Genomic DNA, 18189 nt, shown 5'->3' with positions numbered 1-18189 from the left:
TTTGTTGATTAAAGCATTTTAAGAAGACAAAATATAATTAACATACGTCAAAAATTTTACTGAATCGACTCACCCCAGACGAATTAGGGTAATTGAGATTGAATGAATAAATATATTTTTAATTATTTTTTTTTTTAATTTCAAATACAAATTTAAATTTAATTTTTTAAAAAAGCATTTGAAATTTTTTAGTAAATATTTTCATTCATGAGAAAATTTGCTCAGCCTGTTTAAGGCGTTTGTGAATTCTTCTTAAGATAATATTATTGTGCCAACAGCAAGCATACTCAATATTGTGTACAATTTCAACAAAAAATTGCCCACAGCATAATTATTAATTCCCTTTTGATATAATATTTGATTTAAAAATTTATTTAAACAGCGCAAAAGGATATGAATCTAAAGAAATTATGTTATAAATTTTGTTAATAAAACTAAAAACGAAAGAAATTTTATTAAATATAATTCCTTAAATAATGTCTTTCAGGCTCTATTTTTCCGAATCCCCACCCTTTGCCGAGACGTGTACTGAATGCAGCGGCGGCACCTTTGCCAGGGTAGTGGTGTCCGTGAGATGGCGTGGGATCGGCAGGCAGCGCAGGCCCGAGCGGAGGTTGCTCGTTTCTTTCTTTCGTTGGCACTCGCACGCCGAGTGAGTCTTCTCGCGGTCGTAGTACGCGCGGATCTCTCATTGCGGCTGGACCACGCGCCCGCGCCTCCTCTGCTCTCGTCGTGCAGCCGACTTTGTTTGTTCTTTCTTACTTTCGGGACGGCATGTCCGCCGGACGCTTTGCAATATGGGACACCGGCGAACCCGGCTGCGTCCCCGAGTAACGCCGAGCCCCATTCATTCTCCCTGACCGGCTCAAGGTAAGCCCTTTTTTAGCTCTTGCTTAATTATACATACACGACCAGAATCAGAAAGAGAGAGAAGCGAGGTGTGAGCGCGCGCGAATCGCTCGATGCATGGGTGGGTATTTTTCCACTCGCGCGGCGATTCATTTCACTCTTTCATTATTTTCCAAACTCGGTGCAAACCATTAATGTATTTTTTTATTTCATTATCCTCCGCATAAACTCTGAATTATATACTTTTCAACTTTTCTCGACACTTGGGTGTCTGTCGGAGATTTATTTATTCCTTTTTATTTACTGCCGCGAGCGTGTGTGTTGCGCGCTAAGTACACTACTTTGACTGACTCTCGATATTATGCGTTTTGAAATTATTTCACACAGATTATATTATTTTATGTGTTATAGAAGTGCGCCGTCTTGTTGTATATATGGAGCAGGGTAATTTTGTTTTGCAAGGAGGCACTTTAGCGTATTACAATTTTACGCAATTGTTTCAATGTGTATATGATTTCTTTTTTAAATGTTTTTCATTTCGAGCAGAATATATACTTTCTTGCAAACCACTTAAGCGACTGAAAAATAATCTCGCTGAAAGTGCAGCTAAATTTTCAACAGAGTGTTGCAAATCTTGATCTTTGAGAACGTAATTTAAACAGCCTATCAACATGTTCTGATTTTTTTACTGTTTTCAAAACACCTGTAAGGATGCTTTAAAAATTTTACTCTGTGAGGTAAAAATTGTGTACATTGTAAGCAATCGTTAAGAAATCCGAAAAACAAATTATTGAAAGCTGTTCAAGTTTAGAATTTTGTTGATGAATTAAAAATGTCATTCTTAAGAAAATTAAAAATATGCAAAATTATTCTCTCGCCAAAATAAAGCAGGATGCAGAAATCCATGATAATATTATCTCAGTATTTTTAAATTTCAAAAGTTTCTTATTTTAATTTTAGATTTTATTTCTTACATTTTGCCAAAACCTGAAACTAAAATTTCTCTAGCAAATCTTCAAATATGGTTGTTGCAAATTAATTTTTTTTATCAAAACCACCATAATTATTATGTAAATCTCAACATTTGTATTATAAAAAAAAAACTTAGATTTAATTATCATTATATTTATTGGCAATTTATGGTATGTTTATTTTTGAAGTATAAATCCATTCCAAGGTGCTTTAATGAAATTTCGCAAGCTTCTACAATTAGGATGTGGTTTTCGTTTCGTTTCAAATCGCTGCGAAACGCGCTGCCAGAAGAGCAATATAAAATCGCGGACGGCGTTCTTGTGCACATATAAAACAATAATACTCTTCGTAACGATGATGGTGTATAATATAAAATTAATACCTTCACGCATCGCCGTGTGTGTCATGTCTGCAGCCACAATTCGCTCGAGTTGAAAATCGATGCTTCGATCTTGTGTAAACAACCGCTTATAATGCTTTAAGAAGCTGCTTATTAATCGCATTTAACGCGCGCGGCATCAGCACAATTGGAATTAATTACTTCTCACTCGGCGATGGGTGACCATCTCGCGAAAAAATGAGCATGCGAAGAGTTTACATATTAGATTATGAAGTAAAAATTGTAAAATATATAAGATTTTCCTCAATTGATGCTTCTCTGCTCCAATCAATGCACTTGCAGCTTTTCTCGCGCCGGCCGCAAAAGCTGTCATCTAATTGATGGTTGTCAGTGATAGCAGTGGGATAGTTTTGCAGAAGAATATCAAAGGCGCACTCAAATGCAAAAAATGCTGCTACGCGACGACAAGAGAGAAAAATACAGAAGATTTCTTTCTTCCCGCCAGCGGTGTCAGTATATTCAGTTCCCTTTTATATGTTAAAGAATGCGCATTGCTGACGTTAAAAATAACAGGATATTTGCTATAAATAAACAAGAAAAATGGTAAATCGTTTTTAAATGTTTTACAAATATTATTAAAACAACGTTTAATTAGTGATTTTTAAGTTTCACAACCCCCAAGAACTAATGAAGTTTATAAATTTGATTGATGCTCTTCAAGGTAAATTTAATTTTATTCAAAATTTTAACCTACATTTACAATAATTTTCAATATTTACATGAAGAAGAATTTAATTTATGGTATTCATGTTGTGTTCTTTTCTTAACATATAAATATCTTGTCCTATACAAATTTTATTACAGGTTATTCTTACAAAAAAATTAAAGTGTGATAAATTAAAGTGCCACAAAATACTTATATACCAAATTGTTGGTCGCGATTAATTTTCAAGCTAATTAATATAATAACAATAATTTAAAGAGCTTAAAAAAATATTATATATTTTTTTGAATAGCTAAATATGCTTAACCTCACGTTTCTCAGGAAATAACGATTTGATGAGCTCATATTGACGCATTTCCTATTAAAATTTTGTCTAATGCTCCAAATGACGTATCAGGCAAACCCCAAAACCTTTTTGTTTTATTTATATTTTTTCTTTCGCATTGGCAACCGCAAAAACCGGAAGTGGTTCTTTCAAAGCGAAAATTTTCAAACTAAACAAAGTTTTTATTTCTAGTCCGCACTGGAACTTTTCTTTCCTCTCCACCAGCAGCTAAAATTATCCGGCTTCTCGCTCTAAATTCGACGAATATGATTGCTTTTTCGAGTGATCCGAGATAAAAAAAAAAAAAAAAATGAACCGACGCGTCTCTCTCGTGTGCTGCAGCAGAGCTAGTCTCTGTTTCGCGCCGTCTGCATTTAGCACCAAAAGCAGCAGCCACGGCATTGCAATTAAAGCACTCGAAATAAAAGTGGCTTAATGTGTTTCAACTGACATGAGTGTGGAGTGTGTGTCCCTCTCGGTGGCGCCTTTCTTGTTTCGTTCGCCCAACGCATCAAGCGCCAGCCAGAGCCAACGCGTTTTTATTTTGCTCTGCTCTCCTGGCTGGCGACTTTGTGTGCGCGCTGTTTGTCGCCGGCAAATATTTATTTCGTGTTTGCCCTGCGATTTGATCAAGATAAAAGTGAATTACCGCGCGTCTTAATTAGCGCTGTCTGCGCGCCACTCGCGTTGAATGGGGTTGGCTCCTTCTTAAAATAAAATATATAATTATATAATCCAGAGAGTAAATCTTCAACAGAAGAAGCCGAGTAATTTTCTTTCATTAATGACACGTTGAAATTAATATTTAAATTGATAGTTAATTCATTTAAATGCCGCTGGTGTGCACATAAAGTATTTAATAATCTAAGTTTAATGTAAAATTTTAAAAAGTTTTGTTATTTTAAATAATGAAATTAAAATTTAGAAAATTTGATATAAATCATTATATTTTTCGACATTTTAAGCTGAATAATTTTTATGAAAATATAATTTCAGTTTTCGACGAAATAACTGGAAGAGAGATTCAAAAGCGTTTAAGGAGTGCTTGCCAGGAGGAAATTGTTTTAATCCAAGAACGAAACAAAATAATACCAGCTCTGGTCCTTTTCTGCAATGCTTTTTCACATAATAGTAGCACAAAGCATAAAAAATTTGCTTGGCTATGCTATAAAATGACTAAGGAAAGTGATTAAAATAGAGCTCATTGAGATGTACATGGATTCAAAATAAGAGCAAAGATTTGAAAATTATACCCTAATCAATCAACCAATGAAAGATCTTTGTTTTGCAATCGTCCTTTAATTGTACTAGTTATAATCAATTCAGTACACTTCTGCATTTTTTTTCTTTTCCTTAAATCATTATATTTAATGCTGGTTTATATCTGAGTAATGAAATCTAACATTACGTGCATGATCTGAATATTGTTAACAATTTAATATGAGATGATAAAGCATTTAAGTCAGATACAATTTAAAATATTATTTTTCGCACTTATAAAATAAAAACAATTAGCACAAATGTATGTACCGTAACATCAATATTAATTTTAAAATTTTTCCTTTAATAAATTAAAATTTGTAAGCAAATATTTAATTTATTGAAGCACAAAGGATAATTATTAATTCTTAAAAAATATGTTAATATTGTTTAAATGAAACTTATTATTAATATATTAAACTTTAAACACCAATTTTAATAAATTACCTTAGTCTTTCAATTTCTATATTTCAAATGTTAACAAACGTGTACTAAATGCAGAGCGGCGACACCTTTGCCAGGGTAGAGGTCTAATTAAAATAAGAAATAGAAATATATGTGATATGCCATTTTTGGTCCTGTTCTACAATGCTTTTTCGCATGATAGTAAACAATCAGAGAATTCTTCAAAACAATATCAACATGAATTTATCAAAAATTTTGAACCGATAAAAAATACATGTTTACATGTATTTTTTACAATATAAATAAATTATGGTAACTTGCTTTTGGAACATTGTTTTGTTTTATCATTAAATTTGAGGTAAAAAAACCTCAATTCTTTCTGTTTTGTTTTGTCTTGTTGCATGAAACGCTAAATTCAACTTTTTGTAGCAGAATTTTTTTTACCTATATCAAGTCAAATTAAAACATGTCTCATTTTTTTGTTCCTTACTATTTTTGAGGTGTTTATTAATAAAGGCGCACGAAAGAGCTGAAAAAAAATCTGTCTATAGAGACGAAAACAAAGGCCCCACCGACCGCACCCTTGAGGCTGCGCGCCGTCGTCGCGCGGCGAGCGATGATGAAGAGCGATTATAGACGGAAAAAAGTCACCGGTCGGCCGTTCTAAATTTAAGAGGGCTATTACTTTGCACCCCATGCGCCGCCGGCGCCAATGTGAAATGAGCGATTGACTGCTAAAAGCGGACGAGCGAAAATAAAATATGTGCGAGAGCGGAAACAAAAAACCGCAGCGAAAATCCGGGTCGCGCTCGAAGTGGAATTCCTTGTTTTTGGATTCGGCGCGGGGCCGCGCGCCGATGCGGCGCGTGGTAATTAAGTGGGTATTCAAACGAGGGTTGCTGGCCTGAAATTCCCATTGTTTGGCCGGCGAGAGCAGGTGCCGTGGCGCCGTTCAGACAGGCGCCTCATCAACCGAAGCTATGCACTTATATATACTTCTGGCGCGTCTCGCTCTCTTATAATATTCTCGGCTGCACTCTCCTCCGCTCGATCCTGTCGCAGCGTGAGCAGCACAAATAATAAAAGTGAAACGTGAGAAAAGAGCTAAAATCTTTTGTGCCGCGATTTTGTTGTTTTCTTTCCCATTCTTCTCGGCCGGCGGAGGAGGAGGAGGAGCGCCAGACGAAAATAAAAACATCAACTTGGATGGATGGTTGCATTATTATATATTATACGGTGTGTCTGTTGAAAAGAAGTAGTGCTCCTGCTGCTCCATACCAGTCTGTCACCCTGTGTCCGCCGATTTGTCGCCGTACGAAAATAAAGGTTGACTTGCGCGCGTAATAGGATTTTTCAATAATCTGCTTTAAGTGTTCTCGGAAGCAGGACCGTCCAAACACCCTCTCCGAAGAGCCCTGGCGACGATTGTCTTATCCCCACTAGTCTGGCCCATCTTATATACCATGTTAGCTCTGTGGAGCAAGAACACTTTCGGTTTTATCTTTCATCGGCTCAGGTCCGCGACTGCTGCTTTGCTTTGCTCTCAAATCTCTCCATCTCTGCTGCTGCTGCTGCTGCTGGAAAATTGTAAATCGCAGCATTTTGCTTACTGCGCGTGCAGACCAAAGTTTGCTCCTACACAAATATTACCACCCCATCAACAACTCTATAGCCTTAAAATAATAATTTTACTGTCTAAACCGATCTCAGCCATCTCACGGACACTTCTACCCTGGAAAAGGTGGTGTTTAGCAATTCGCCAGTGCATTCAATATACAAGTCCTGGGGTGTGAATCTAATAAAATTAAACTTAATTTAGAATATTATTTTAAAATAATATTACGTACCGGTTTTTATAACACTAAATACAACATATTTCACAGATAAATGTTTATTCATATGTTATTCTGATAAATAATGCATTTGAATTTTATACTTAAACTTGTTTTCCATTTTTTTTAATTAAATGTGCACAAAATAATATTTTTTGTTTCTACCTGATTATACCAGCGTTGATATTTATTGTTGGCAATGTTCGCATAGAATGCTGAAAGGGTATTTCATTCTACATTTTGATTAACGGGATTAACCAATTGAATTTCTATAATGAATTAGGGCACTTAAGAAGAGAACATTCTTAATAAATTTTACTGGATTTTATTCACTCACACAATTTTGACATAAAAATAAAAATCGAGATGCTTATTATTTTTATAGCTGCCAATTTTTTTCATCACTTTGTAATAAATTATTAAACACTTGCTTGGAGCGAAGTCGTTTAGGAAATAAAAAACTAAGCCAACTTCCGCGCCTTGGCAGTCGCCGATTATTTGCGCCGGACGAAAACAGATAGAGCGAAAAAAAACTTCCAAGTTCCTTGCTAAAAAGTGGCACTGTTTGTCGCAGCCGTTGTAAATCTCTCTCGCGCGCCACCGCAGCTTTTTAGCTTTGCATGATGCTCTCGCGTTTCGGCGGGCGCGCGAGGAAAAACATTCACTCACGGTTCTTTTTCCCTTCAACATTGTACGGCAGACGTGATGGATCAGGCGCGCGAGAGCTATTAATTTACCGCCGCCGTCTCAGCTATTAAATTGTTTTCAAAAGTCGCGCGCATTCCAGCAGCAGCTCGGATTGAGGCGTCGTCCGCAGCATCACTTTTGCAATCTTTGTCAACAGGAAGACTGCTGCTTCTGTCTATAAATGTACGAGAGGTTATTATTTAGAATAAAATGTGCGAGACAAAAAAAGAGACACTTAATTATGTGGAGCTGCGCAACGAAATCCGATACTCAGGCGGATGGAGGATTTTATCACGATTCAGTAGCGACTGAGCGCAAATATTTCGCATTTGAGCATCTCTCGTTCTGCGAAACCTCCGGCGGGGATGGGCCAACCTGAATGCGGTTGTGTCTGCCTGGTCTCCGCCGGGAAAATCTGAAATATCACCCTCTTATTTTATGAGCATAAAAGGCCAGCGTTGAAGCTTTTCACTTTGCGATAAGGTCATGGTGTGCTAATTTGACGACAGACGGTCATCGACTCATCCTCCGGAGCTTATAACTTGACTCAAGTGGCTTTTGTTACAGCGCACTAAATTTTTTCCTGCTGTGATAAAAAATTGCATTTCATTTTTGCAACTATCCTTTAAGGAAATAAATTATTAGTTTATTTTACCGAGAGAATAATTTAATAATAAAAAATTAATATATATTTACTCCAAAATTGTTGATAATTTTTTTTGTCGTCCTTGAAAAAGAAAGATTATATGTTTTTCAAATTCGCAATTAGAAAGGCTGTCAAACATTGTTAAAATTATTTAATTTCTCTCAACATATTTTTACTTTTTACTCCAATGATAAGCAAAATTAATTTGAGTTTCACCATCGGAATATCGAAAATTGATTATGCAAATTGATAATTGTTTAAACCCAAACTTAACCTTTAAGCAGCATAGAGACAACGATGATTATAAAAGACAAAGTTCAATTTTTAATTGATTTCATATCACTCGCTATACTCAAGTGTGATTACAAAAATAGAGAGTGATTGATCTCACTCTCAGACACTGCATTTTGATATTTTTTGCCCAAACTATTAGATAAACGAGCGCAGTTCCAAATTCCAGATCTAACCGGCCGAGTTCCAAGCTGAGAGCAAACATGAGTCCTGAAATATCTCTCAACATGCACTCAAAATCTGCTCATTTCACTCGCGCACAAGAGATAATCTTATTTTCGTGCAGAGTTGGTCCAACGGCAAAACGCACAATGAGCATCATAGGAGAACGAGCGATAAGAAAGAAGCGATTGCGATTCTAGGAAAATGATGAGTCTTTTTCTTTCAAATCGGCTGGTGCGACAATTAAGGGTCCCGGAAATTCTGCAGTTTCGCGGCGGCCTGGTTTTAATTGAGCGCCGTCTGCTTTCGGTGCAGCGAATAAACCGGCGTGAAGAAAATTATTTCCAGCAGATTTTATTATGAAAGAGGTTGAGTCATTCCGCAAATATGAGGAAAGATTCGCAAATGTGATAAATTGTGCAGTGGAATTTTTCATTCATTCGGTGAATATACAAAAGAAATAATATGCGCTTTTAACAGATGCAGCAGCCGTATAGCAATTTCCTTATTTGAAAAACATAATTTTCTTTCACATGAGACTTCTTGAAGGAGAAAAAAACGAGATCGAGCGGCGTTTTCGTCCGTTTTTCGGAACGCTAACGAGCAAAAATTTTATTATACAACCCATGCAAGTGCGCGCCGAGATTCAAGTGATGTTTATTTTTATTTCTGCGCTCGCAGTATCGCGTTGCCAGCATCAGCCGGCGTGCACAGGTTAATGCTCCATGAATTTTCATTGCTTTATTAAACGAGCCATTGTAATCAAATTTGCCGCAACTTTTTTATGCTCGACTATGCGATGGGCATGGCGCCTGTAGCGAGCGAGTCCATCAGGAGATGATTGTGTGTGGGTGATGCTGCTCGAGATGAATATGTGTGTGTATAGAGACTTGTAGCTTTATATACGAGCAGAGTGTACTGCTGTGCAAGCGGCAGGGGGGCCACCGAAGGGATTTTTAATTTTAATTCGCCCAGAACCACGCACTGAACTTTTAATTATATTTGTAGCTACAAAGTTCTAATTAACGCAGCCTTCAGATACTGCTAATTATTTTCAACTTTGTGTTTGTTGGTTTGTAAAAGAATGAAAAAAAAAGACGATTGAGGCAAAAATCAAACAGATGAATCACTTGCATTCCAAAATTATAAATTTCTATTTTTCTTTAATAAATTACGCGTAAATCTTCAGGCTGCAGGTTAAATTTACAATTTACAAATATTTTTAAATTCGTTGTGTCCATACAGCAAATTTTGGAAAACTCTTTTAAAACTGAAATTTTTACTTTATGATGTTTTATATATAAAATAAACTGAAAGTCCGACACTGCATCGGCGGTATCTCTCGTCTCCATTCAAATTTGCAGCCGCGGCGTGGTTTAAAGTGATGGCTGATTTAACAGTTTTATTGCTTTACGGTCGGGGCTAATTGAATTTGAGTTGCCGCTGCCATGCTTTTATTAACTCAAGCGGCTGCTCTTTGTTAATGCAAAACAGTGGCTTCTTGACTAATTGCTGCTCTAATTTGTAGTATCCGCTGCTTTATGGATCGCATATATTTTACAACTGATATATTTGTGCCACCAAGAAAATATTTTTAAATTAAAATTTAATAAATAAAAAAAAAAATTTCAACACAACATGTTTGCGGAACTCTAGGTTATTGAAATAATTGTACTGCAATTAAATTGATACAATTTCATTTAAATTCCATAGAATTTCAGCATATTTTATTTAAAAAATTATATAGTAGCCCTCATTAAAGTTATCCAATTGACCTGGCCAAAACGCAAAGATTTCCTGCGCTTACCGGAAAGTTAAAGCCTCTTTAATTTTTTAAAGATTACTTAACCAAACAAATAGCTTGATTCATTGATGAATTTAAAAATTTAGCCCCCATTTCCATTTGATTTAGACTAGAAACTTTTGTCTCCTCCTATATAAATTTTGACGCCTATTAAACTTTCGTGGAAAACCAAAATAAACACGCCATTTTTGAATTTCTAATTCCACACTATTAACTAATGCAAACGCCAGACGTAGAATACTCAATACTTTTTACAGTCCTAATTTCATTCACAGTTGCAACACTTTCACCACGCCAAATAAGAAAACGCGCAATTTATTATATTCGCAGTAAGTATGAGTGCCGTGGCGGCGGCAGCGCTGCAGCTTCTCTCAGTTTGCCCACAATTGCTGTGTTAAATTTATAATTACTGCCGTCATAAAGTTTGCGAAGAAAGGCGTTTTTTATGTTTGCTACTTGAAGCAACAAGAATTGGCGGCGCAGCAGAATTGAATGGGCGACCTTTGGCGGCAAAGGGCAGCTCTTAATTTTTTTATTATTTTTTTATTTTTTCATTTCACCGCCTGATGGTTTTGGTTATCTGCGCGCAGAACAATAAGGCCCGACGACTAATTGACACTGATTGAAATTTGAATGGCGATAAGTTGAGTGGCTCCGCGGCTGAGACGTTTGGCGCCAGCTCCATACCTACACACGAGTCGCATGGGTGGGTCTCGGCGCGAGAGTCTGGCTGCTGCTGCTGCTGCTGCTGCTGTGGAAATAAGACCAAGAAAACACCCCCACGTTTTTTAACCTGAGACGTCTGCGACCAGAGCAGGCAATCACTCATTTTCCAAGAGCTGAAAGTAAAAGCGATGCGCGCCCGTCCGTCCGTCCAACCTCAGCTCTATGTGTTTATGCGTGTGCGTGTGGCCCCCACATACAAAATGGCCCGTGAGCACCGCGCCGACGAGCCCGGCGTCGACGTCGCCTTGAGACTTACGTCGTCGCCAAAACTATTTTAGATGTAGTACTAGAAAAGTTAAATTTTATGGTGCAATGAAATTAGCTGCAGAAAGCAAAGCATGCATAATGTTTATGTAGCTGTTCAAACTTTGCCATAGTAAAATTCGCTTCCATAAATTTAAAGATTTTATTAAGATTGTGTGTCAATCTGTGAGTTATATAGTCATTCTGCAGGTTTTAAGAAAAAAATTTGTAGGTTATTCTGATTTTTTCTCAATATTATTTAATGACAAAAGTTTCCAAAAGTTTTACATACATATGTACAAGTTCAAGTATAGACGACATTGATTACAGTAAACAGTAGCATTATTTAGCAAGCCGTAAGCCTATGTAAATATATCTAATTGAATTAAATTTAAGCCCAGAAAGCTCTCTAATATAATTCTTAACTTGATGCAATATATTATTATTAAATAAGAATAATTAAAAAAAAAAAAAAATATTGGTTTAATGCCTGATTTTTGCATTTTAAAATTTATAAATTTACTCTCATGTTTAACTGAAACGATTTTATTAAAAAAATAAATTGTTGAAAGCAGTATATAAATACTAATTTTACCAAACAATAAATTTTTCTGTTCATTGTTTTTATGATATAAAGTATTAAAATATTTTTTTTAATAAATATATTTACTTAAAATACTATTTATTTAAATATAATACAAATATTTGAAACTTGTTTTATTTAATTTCAATCATTTATTATTATTATTATTATTAATTTGTTACTCTACCTGTAGACACAAATATAATAATCATACAAACAAATATATAATCATGTAATCTTAACGATAGCCGTATTACTCAGTATAATGTTTTCTTCTTAATATCCACGGAATTAATTCACATTCTAATTATAAATTGATTTGATAAAGTATGAATAATAATAAAATATTAACATAAATTACCTTAATTATAATAGACGTTTCATTTTGAAAAAAGTGGAAAAATTGATGTAAAATTATTTTACTTCTCCGAGACCTGGCTTTGAACCTTCTTCCCAAAAATAAAAAAGCGCAAAGATCCCTCTTTATAAATTTTTTTATATTTTATAACAAAAAAGTATCATTTTTCTCACCAATCTAAAAAAAAAAATACCGAAAACTTATGTACCGCTGGAGCTGTTGGCTGCTGCGTGCAGTACGTCTACGGCGTGTATCTTGTTTCATCTGCTGGCGCCACCATTATATTCCTTTGTCAAATTCGAAACCCGCGTGTCAAAAGATCCCCTGCCTCTCTCTCTCTCTCGTAGAAGGCTCGTCTTGCTTTTCATTCTTGAACAGCAAATATCACGCGCGCGCAAACTTAATCCTTTGATTCTCGGCGCGCAAGAAAAGTGAAAGAGGAGAAGCTGCAAATGAAAATCGCTGCGAAACAAGTTGTCAGGTTTTCTGTCCCTGCAAATCCCCTAAACAAGAAGTAGTGGTCGCTTTTAAATCCGCGCGACACATGTCAAATATCAAAGTATAATCATAATATTTGAAAATATTATAATGTGGTTTTTTTTACGAGAGATGCAACTCGAATTTAAATCAATTCAAGGCGAGTTCTCTGCATTATTAATGAAGGTGGAAAGACGCTCGTTTGAATAATAAATAATTGGAGTGCGAGTGAAAAAGTGCATTCACGGCCAGTTCTCCTACACAATTAATGGCGACCGGTCGTTCTTGCCACCTACCAATCCGTGAAATCGAACGCAAACACGGCACTGCCGCGCATAATTGATATTGCCTGTCTTCAATTAGATGTAATTATTATCGCGCACACATACACACACACACCGCCGCCGCCGCACTTGTGATTTATCAAACCCGGATATTACCATAATTTCATTCAAATCTAAAGTAGCAACAGACACGTTATCCACTTCCCAGCAGCAAAACCACTTTCAAGCCGCGTTTCCTTTTAAATCTCAATTTTCCAGATGAACAGTAAAGTCTTTCTCCGACAGCTAATTGCCTTGAATTTTATTAAGTTTTTTATCATTTTATTTAAATCAAGATGAATTTTAAACTATATGCAATTACAATTTCACTCTAATTAAATTAAATTCAAAAAGAAAATAATATTCAATTATTATCCTTTTCGGAAAGAAAGCACAAAGCTATTTTTTTCAATCTTTGTTAGGATGCAATTAAAAATTCCAATTTTTTTAGTAATTTTTCTCAAATTGATTAATTTGATCAAATTTTATTATATTTGGACTTTGAACGCAAATTTTTATTTGAATTTCTGAACATTTTATTCAAGATTTCAAACTTGAACCGCTATTGAACTGGCACTAGATCGAATTGTCAGTTATAAATTTCGTTTCCAGCAATTCCTCTCTCTTCAATTTGCAAAATGTTCATAAAAGTGAGTTTCAACTTGAACTCAACTCACACCGCAGCTCAGCAGCCTCCGTTGGTTTTGATTGGCTGCTTATTTTAATCCCGACATAATTCCAAAACCGCTTCCTCCTGCGTGCAGAGCAAATAAGTTTGCAGCTTCTGCTCCAAGTCCTCTGCTCTCTCATGGCCAAACATAAATAGGCGTGTGCACTTTAATTTCGTTTTACGACCTGATAAAATTCTGAAATAGATTCCAAGTGCTCCCCGGCGCGAGCAAAAAACGGGCGAAACTGTGCGAGTTATCTTTTCTCTTGGTGCCGCCGGCCGGCTCGATCGGGCTAAAACATACATACAAGGGATGCTGCGCCGTGGGCCAAAGCGAGATCACGTGGTGCAGGAATTTACTATAACTTCTTACTATATGATACTCCCTTGTTTACCAGCAAGAGAGAGGCGAGTACTACGCCAATAAAAAACACACGGCATCTCAACAAACTTTTCCTTGCGATAAGAAAAACGCTGAGCGATGCCATCTCGGCCTCTAGTAAAACAAACTTTTCTCGGCGGCAGTCACAAAAAATGTTAACGAAGCTACGCGGTGGATTTCGGTTCGGAACGGACTTTCTAGACTGCACCAAATTCGATGGCGTTGTGTAGAGCAGGAAATAAGTTTCATGTCTGTGATCTGGAAACCTATTTTGACCCCACAAACAAACAATCATTTCATTTTACTGCAACTTTTTCACAAGGACCACACTCGAAAAATCATCAGAACCTAGAAACTGTAGTTGGGATTGCCCTGCAAAGTATGTTCTTTGATAATTTAACATGCAAAAATTATTTTATTTCTTTTCAAGTTTTTAATGTTTATAAAATTCAATTTTTACCTCTAAATTTAAAAAATCATATTATTTAAAGAAACTTTGACTTCCACATGAAAATTTACATTTGTATGATTTTTTTAACGAAAAAAATATATGTTACTGAGTTTCATATTCAAACTTTTCCTGGCCCACAAAAAGGACCTTTTTCATTTTGTTTTGAAAATTCCACTCGCGGCGGCCGTGTCTCTTTTGATGTCGGGCGTTTTAGCAGACATCTGCTAGTTGTAAACCCTTTCTTCTCTTTTTTCCAATTTAAAATTTTTGTATTGACCGAGAAGAATAAATAATAATAATAAAACTGATAGTTTTGCAAACAAATTATGGTTGGTTCAACGCAGGTTTGAATATTACAGCCTGAAGGAGAAGATGATAGTTTATATTTCTCTCCCCCAACACCAATTGACAAAAAAATAATAAAACAACCTGAAAACAACATTTCTCATCTATTTTGTCTAAATATAAAAAAAAAAAAAAAAAAAAAAAACAGGATAAAGACCAAATTTTGTAAATTTGATTTGTTTCATTGTTCTTACAAGACGATGGAAAATATTATAATTATCCTCCTCTAGCCCGTTTCTGTAATTGCTTTATTTGGCTTAAAACTTAAATTATTCTTCGCATTTATACCAAAAGATGCTTCTGTCAAATTTTTTAATTATTTATCCTTGCAAAAACTTTCTCAATTCCATAGCGTATGTTTTTTTTGTGTGTTTATTTATGGTAAAAAAACGTGCAGGCTCACAGTGTTAATATAATTAAAGTCCTGGAAAAAAAGAGATAAAATCGCCCACGGTATATAATTTATACACCCGTTTGACGCGACGCCAGATAATTTTTTAGCGCCAACTTGATAAGGGCAGGGCAATGAGCAGCAGACAATCGCACACACATTAGGTAATTCTCGGCTTACCAATCAGCAGAGAAAGAATGGCGAGTCGTGTGTGTATCGATATGTAACTTTAAAGATTTTTACGGCGCGCCGGTTTAAATATAGGGAACTATTACTCACTTGCGCTCAGCGTATAGCGTGGAAAACGGAGTGCGAGCGAGAGAGTGGTGTGTGAAAGAGAGCTCTCTCGCACGCTGCGGATAAGATAATATCTCAATCTGTTATTCTGCTCGCCCGACCCGAGACAGGTTTATTGAAAAAAGCATCTCTCTCTCTCTCTGTGTATTGATTGCGACTTGCCGTAATTCGAGTACGAACATTTGAGCCGCCGAGAACGCTGATATCCAACAATGAGCCTTTTAATCAATCCATTATGCTCAACGGCAATTCAAGCTTTGTTGATTGTGCAAAGTGCTGGGGCTAATATCTCTAAGAAGTGATCAAAGTAGTGAAGTTCTGAGAAGAAGCTCTGCAATCAATTCAAATTCTGCAAATTTTGTACTAACTTTTGATTATTTTACAACAAATAATAAAATATTGCTTGACATTTAACTGAAAAGGAAGATGTCATGGAGGAGATTATTATTTAAATTAAATTTAAATAATCAAAATTTTGCCGATGAATTTTTTTGCATGGGAGGGAAATTGTTTAATTTTTTTATATTTCTAAAATGATTTTCAGTATCGCTTAATCTTCAAATTAATAAAAATGAATCTGCCTATGAATAATCCTGGCCTAATTAATCATTTATTATTTGCTTAGTTTCATATTTTATGAATTAGTCCGTCAATATACATTAGCTTATAAATTTTTCTTAATATTAAGCTTCTCAAAAAATACTATATTCAGCAATGTAATTTTTAATTAATATTGCCAAATTTTCTCTTAGAAATTTGAAACTGACTTAAACATTAAATAAGAAAAATTGTCTAAAAATAATAATTTGGACTCTGACTTTAAGCTGACCATGAGGTTTACTTTTTAATCAAATCTTTCGGCAATCAATGTTCTCCATAAAGTAGATGTATAAAAAAAGTTTGATTATATATACTGATTGAAAAGTGAAGGGGCTAGTAAGCAAATAAAAGTTGGATTTTCCAGATCGCCCAGTTCAAACATCAATTCTAGACAGACGAATTGTAATTATCATCGCATGCCGCACTTATTAAGTTTCCATCTCTTGAAATTTCCAGTTTTTATCACAAAAGTCATTGGCAACGATTATGAAAAAATATCACCGCGAACAAAACTATATATAAATGTTGTCTCAAATTTAATCCGATAAAAAACATGATCGTGTGGTGCGTGGATTACGTGTCGTAAATCACGAGAGGCCATCAGACACCGGTCGACAGGTTAGTGTCTCGAGTGCGCCCGCCGCCGGTGCACCCACGGAGCACTGAATTCGCTATCGCAGCGCACTTTTTTAATTCCGTAACAACCATTAGATGAGTTATATCACGAAATAGGGGTCGATCAGGCGGCAATATGCGATAACCTGAACAAACATTAGAGAGAGCATAACAGATAAGATAGCAAACAAGGCGACCCGAACTCATCTTTCTAGTATTGTGCGCGCCGGTGCAGCCACTCGTCGAGCCCATGGTCCTCCGTGCTGGTCCGCAACCCGCATTACATGCATATCCAGGCAGGACAACTTTTTGCAGCACTACCAGGTATTATACACAAAAGAAAAGCAGGAGCCGACGGCCTCGCGGGTGCGTGCCGCTCTCGTGTCGTCGTCGCCTGGAACAAAAAAAATCGTACTCTCGATTGCATTGTCTCACGCGCGCCGTGTTGGCATCTTTTAATGAAGAAATCAGCACCATTGTCGAGCGCAGAGCGGCGCGAGCAGAGGTCAAGGTGGTTCGTCCTCGCAATTACGGCATTATTTGGCGTGCGACCGCCAAGGAGAGCGAAAATTGCCCTGCTAATTATGAGGCCGAACAAAGGAAATGTCGCGCGGAATTATTCAAATTGGAGCGCCTCTGCCGAGTTTAAAACGAAAATTTGACCGTCCGCAAATTTATAGAGTAAGGTGCTTGTTTGAAAAAATATAATGCCTTTTATTATTCACAATATTTTGTATAATATATTATTATTACAAATTCAATATTTCTATATTGTTAAATTTTTTTTATAAAAAAAATAATTGTAACAAATTTTGTAAATTTCAAAAACCATTAAAAAAACCAAATTTTGTCAATAAAATAAAATTTATAGATATAAATTTATTTTAAACCATTAATTTTGATCATCAATCTAAATATTTTTTGTAATTTAAATTAATACCTAGATGGATCTAAGCATTTTTAATTAATTAAATATATTTATATTTATATTAAAAATATTGATTTACATGTGCAAATGCATTTGGACAATAGCTTCTGGCCCATACTACATAAGAGACATTTGATTGAGGACTCATTCTTACTTCTGAGCCGCACCTGTTCCATAAATGGATAGTGTAGCTGCCCTGCTCAAGAACAAATTCAAGCAAACTTGCGTTTCGCGAGGCGTACACTCAGGGTTGTAGTCCTAAAATTTTCTTAATGGAGACGGTGGTGACGTCACAAATCGAACCCCTGTAAAGTAGACAACCCCTATGCACAAGAAGATTGCGGGTTGCCTAAATGCAAATATTTTTCCATACAACCCTCTTGGCCCACAGATGCGCCCGACCTATCTTTTTTTAAGGTGCGTCTCTATTCAGCAGGTAATACCCTGTCGAATTGTTAAAACTGACCACTTAACATTTTGTGGCAAAGAATAAGAAAATTCCC

At 35.9% G+C, this 18189-nt stretch overlaps 1 protein-coding gene across 2 annotated transcripts in view; it reads left to right on the top strand.

The window, feature by feature from the left end:
- The first annotated feature begins 646 nt into the window (after positions 1 to 646).
- The window catches only part of LOC132198208 (noggin-2-like), a 23261-nt gene continuing 5718 nt past the window's right edge, over positions 647 to 18189 (top strand). The window contains exon 1 of one of the 2 annotated variants that reach the window (XM_059622091.1): positions 647 to 870. The gene's annotated coding sequence lies outside the window, so the exon portion shown is untranslated. Of the gene's footprint in view, positions 871 to 16775; positions 17083 to 18189 lie in introns of those variants that run through there. The other variant, XM_059622092.1, reaches the window with a different exon arrangement.

The sequence above is a fragment of the Neocloeon triangulifer genome, unplaced genomic scaffold (assembly GCF_031216515.1).
Source record: "Neocloeon triangulifer isolate White Clay Creek 2 clone unplaced genomic scaffold, ASM3121651v1 ptg000012l, whole genome shotgun sequence".
Classification (NCBI taxonomy): Eukaryota; Metazoa; Arthropoda; class Insecta; order Ephemeroptera; family Baetidae; genus Neocloeon; species Neocloeon triangulifer.
This window is presented reverse-complemented; position numbering and strand designations above follow the sequence as displayed.